The 5,039-nt window shown below is 43.6% G+C and overlaps 1 pseudogene; it reads left to right on the forward strand.

Moving 5' to 3' along the window:
* The first annotated feature begins 765 nt into the window (after positions 1-765).
* Positions 766-884, forward strand: LOC118604084 (annotated as a pseudogene).
* Positions 885-5,039: the final 4,155 nt, after the last annotated feature.

Consider the following 5,039-nt stretch of genomic DNA (forward strand, 5'->3'; position numbering starts at 1 on the left):
CCTCTGCAGATTTCATTTTCTTGTCTTCAAAACAGAAGTAATAGTGGCATCTCCCTCTCAGTGTTACCGTGAAAACTCAACTCTGAAATACTCAGCACAGTACCTGGCACATGGGAAACCGTTGCGCACAATTAGCCATTATTATAACGGATGGATGGATAAACAGGCAGATTTTTTTAAGTTTAGTTAACTATGAGTTTTATTTTTTTACATTAAAAATATAAAACTACTACATGTTTCAACCATTTCACTTCTGGGTATTCATCCAAAGAAAATTAAGATATATGCACTGTCATGTTCATTGCAGCATTATTTACAGTAGCCAAAATATAGAAACAACCTAAAAGTCCATCGACAGGTGAAAGGGATAAAGAAAGTGAGGTGTATATTATATAGAATGTACTGTTATTCGGCCATAACAAAGAAGAAAATCTTTCCATTTGCACAAAATGGATGGACCTTGAAGACATCATGCTAAGTGAAGTAAGTCAGACAGAAGAAGACAAATACTGTATGATCTAACTTATATGTGGAATCTAAACAAACAAACCAAGCTCACAGATGCAGAAGACGGATTGGTGGTTGCCAGAGGTGCGGGTGGACGTGGAGGGTGGGTGAAATGGGTGAAAGACGGTCAAAAAGGTACTAATTTCCAGTTTTAAGATAAATAAGTCATGAAGATGTAATATACAGCATGGAAACTATAGTTACACTGCTTTGCATACTTGAAAGTTTCTCAGAACAGGTCTTAAAAGTTCTCATCACATCTATGACCATGGCACCCTGAACATGCCTGATCTCGCCTGATCTTGGAAGCTAAGGAGGGTCGGGCCTGGTTAGTACTTGGACGGGAGACCACCTAGGAAAACCAGGTGCTGTAGGTATTTTAAAAAAAAAGTTCTCATTGCAAAAAAAAAAAAAAAAAAAAAAAAAAGGGAAAGAAAGAAAAAATTGTGTAACTATGCTGGTGACTGATGTTAACTAGACTTATTGTAGTGATCATTTCACAACATATATAAATGTCAAATTGTTGTGCTGCACACCTGAAACTAATATAATGTTATATGCCAATTATACTTCAATTTTAAGAAAATTTCTGGGCCGCACAAAGAAGAGGGACAGGGAATCCATAATTGGAGAGACAAGGAACTCAGCAGCTGAATTCTCCTGGGTCCACAGGTGATCAGCTGTGTGTCTCCTGGCTGATTCTTAATCCCCTGCCACCAGCGTGCCCCCAGGGATGCTGCCCCTCGCGGCAGCAGTTCCCACCGAGGAGGAAGAAGGAGTGCTAACAACCAACCAGGGAGGAACAGAATTAGGAGAGAAAGCCCATCCTGCTGCTGGCACAAATCTGTGAGTGCCCTGAGGGCGGCTGCTGGCTCTTACACACCGTGTTGTCCCAGCTCCTCTTTCTGCACCTAGCTTGTCATGGATGTTCTGTCACATGTACTGAAGGAATAAGTGAATGGCAAGTGGGCCTGGAAGGCCAGGCCTAGGGATACTCTCACACTGAGAAGTCACTCTGGTAAAATTCCTGCTTCCTCTCAACAGACATGGTCCATGTTGGAGAGTTCCCACCCGATCCGGCAGTAAGTACCTTACGCACACCTGTCACTTCATCCTCTGCGTTAGATATCATCATCTCCATTTTGCAGTTAGGCAAACTGAGGGTCAGAAAGACAAAGGAACTAACCTGTGGTATATAGTCAGTGAGTAGCAGAGACAGGATTTAAATTCATGATTCACACTATCTGAACCCAAAGTTCTTTCAACTGATCCTGTTTTTATAGCAAAGAGAAAGTAATAAATCGATGTATTTGCCTGTTATTTCCAAAGAACTTCAGGAAGTTTCTGCATCTGGCCACAGCCTACATTCAGTTTAGCCAAAGAATCCCAGAGGCAATTTGAAGTTCCGTGTTTAATCCTTACTTCCTCTAACAAGCCCAAGGAGAGTAAAATCTTGGCTATCTAGAATCCCTATGAAGTTGGGGTGGTGGATTGGTTAGTTAATTGATGGGTGGGTGGATGGGCAGCTGGTTGGTTGATTCATTCCAAAGAGGTAACCCTAAATAATCATCACAGATCATCCAGGAAAGTGTTACAGATGCAGGAGTGATCCTCTCCCTCTGGTCTCTTTTCTACAATCTACTGCCAACACAGCCACTGTCTTAGTCAATGCAGGCTGCTATAACAAAGTGGCTCGTAAACAACAGAAATTTATTTCTCACTGTTCTGGAAGCTGAAAGTCCAAGATCGAGGTGACAGTATGGTCACGTCCTAGTGAGAACTAACTTCCTGGTTCATGGATGGTTGTCTTCTCACTCTGTCTGCTCATGGCTGAAAGGGTGAGAACTTTCTGGAGTCTCTTTTATAAGGACGCTAATCCTATTCTTGAGATTACCTAATCATTTCCCAAAGGCCCACCTCCAAATATCCTCACACTTGGGATTAGATTTTAACATATGAATTTGAGGAGACACAAACATTTAGTCTATAACAACCACCAAAGTGACTGAATTTTCTTAAAAACAGAGCCAACCTTTCTAACTCTCACTTAAAATCTTTTTCTAGCTCCCTATAACTAAAGAATAAAGCCTAAGATCCCTCACATGACATACGAGACCTCTCCTCTGAATAAGCTCATGCCTTTATTTAGGCTGTTCCCTCTACCTGGAAATGCATTTTTAACACCAAGAATTCCTTGGGAAACATCAAAGCTTAGCAAAAAAGATAAAGAAAACAAAATCATTAGCCCTGGAAAGCTTTTGCTAGTATACAGAAGCAAAATTAACCACTCTCTCCTTTGTGTTCAACTAAAGCAACTGGCACTGCCTGAGTCTATTTCACAGGTACCTAGTAGGTGCCCATCCACTGTGTGGTGACTGTTCAGAACAGAGCGAGAATAACCAAAGTGATCCGAGATAAACCTCTGGGGAATAATGCTCTAAGTCTATTAGTGTCCATAAGCAGAAAGTCTATTAGTGCCCATACATTGCTCTGTCTAGCAGCTGCAAAGTCACTGAGGAGGATGAAAGAAATCAAGCCACTGTCCAGTGCCTGATGTAATGCAGACATCCTCCAGCCCAAGTGGAACATGGACCGGCCCTGGTTCTGACCACTGCAGAACCCAGAGTCAGGTAGTTGGACCTATTCCCACTCTGAGCTGTGGGTGAGGTGGCCAAGCAATGCAGTGCTGACGGATGGTCCCAGCGTGCTGTCTAGCCCCCCAGCTTCTCATCCGGAACATCCAAAGCTGGAAGGGGAGGCCCTGAGAACAGTCCCAGGGACAGAAGGGAAGCTCCTCATAGTGTCTTTTTCCCCTTATCTCTGGGATCTGCCACCTGGCAATAAGACATGAAAGGCTACGTCCAATTCCATTTAAAAGTCCCATAGCCCTAGGGAAAAAGAAGGCTGGCAGTCTGGAAATGTGCTCTCAACTATGGCCAGACTTCTGTCAGAGCCCCAAGGGGCTGAGGGCGTGGACACTTGCCCAGGCCAGCAGCACATACCTTGGGGCCAATAATCCCCTTTCATCCTTGCCTCCTCTTCTCCGGTGAGTGGAAAGCCATTCCCACGATGAGGCACTGGGACAGGGGAGCACATCATTCCCAGAAATGTTTCCTAGGATCCCATAAGCCCACAGATTTGTCACATTTTGGTAGTCCCGAGAGCACCGCACAATCTCTTTGTGTACTACTTTGGCTTTGTAAACAGATATTAGATTTGGAGTCTGGAAACTTGGATTCGATCCAGCCACTTACTAGCCATGTGATCTTATGTAACACACTCCCCATCTTTGGGTCTCAGTTTGCTCAGGAGCATGAAAGCTACCTCTATGGCCTCTTTCAGTCCTCAGTGGTAGATATAGCAGGGAAAGGAGAAGAAGAGTGATACGTGAGGCTCCTGCTGAGCTTAGCTCATCCTCAAATGTAGTAAATGAATGACTGACTGGTTGTGTTTCCATCTACCCAAATTGTGCTCATATTTTGATTAATGAAGGAGAGTCTTGATCATCGTCTTTACTTTAGATAAGAAAGACATAAGCAAAATGACCCACAGAAGTTCAGGGGAGACTTGAAGACCATTTAGGTAACTCCCTTGCTTTGCAAGCAAGGGAGATAGAGCCCTGGGAGGTAGAGACAGAGCTGGGAGTGAAGGACCCTGGGTCTACCTCCAGGGGCTTACTGCAGGCTTTCTGGGTCATCCCACCTTTCTAACTCAGACTTCCCAGAACCACTGGGGCCAAAATGGCGCTAGAGGCACTAATGTGGTGTGCACAGAGTATGAACATGGAATTATTAATTCTAGGAATCCAGCTGCATTAGAGCCCAATTATTTGCATGATCTCGGCAATGGCAGTTTCATATACTTGGATTTAATTAAACAATTTTTCTATCTTATAAGAAAGTCAGCACAAAGCAATGATTCATTCTGCGGATCTAAAGAAAGCAATGGACCCTGTCCCCAAAAACACGAACACCTGATTTTGAAAAAAGGGTTCCCAAACCCAGTGAAACCTACAAATAATCCACTAGGTATTCTTGGATTCCAAATTAAGAACTCCTGAAGATAAAAAGACCTTGGGCTTTTTAGCTGAAAGTGCAAGGTTCAGATCTTGGCTCCACCACTTATTATATGGCCTTGAGCGAGTTCCCAAATCCCTGAGTCTCCCTTTCCTTATCTGTGAAATGAGCTAACACCTCCTAGCTCATAGGGTACTTGTGGGATTTAAGGAGATGTACGGCCTCATAACATAGGGCTGCCACAGGGTTTGCCATCAGTAACAATAGCTAGCAGAGACTGGGTACTCTCTAAGTGCAGTCTCTGTCCTCAGCACTTTATCTGCACTAGTTCAACAACCCTAGGAGATGGGTGTTGTTATCCTTGTCTCACAGTTAAGGAAGCTGAGACACAGAGAGGTTAAGAATTCGCCTGAGAGGACATAGCTTCTAAATGGACAGGCCATAGAGCAGACCCCAGAGTCCATGTTCCTAACCATTACACACATACTGTCTCATCGAATAACAATTTCATTTTCT

Source organism: Rousettus aegyptiacus, unplaced genomic scaffold (assembly GCF_014176215.1).
Source record: "Rousettus aegyptiacus isolate mRouAeg1 unplaced genomic scaffold, mRouAeg1.p scaffold_m13_p_6, whole genome shotgun sequence".
Classification (NCBI taxonomy): Eukaryota; Metazoa; Chordata; class Mammalia; order Chiroptera; family Pteropodidae; genus Rousettus; species Rousettus aegyptiacus.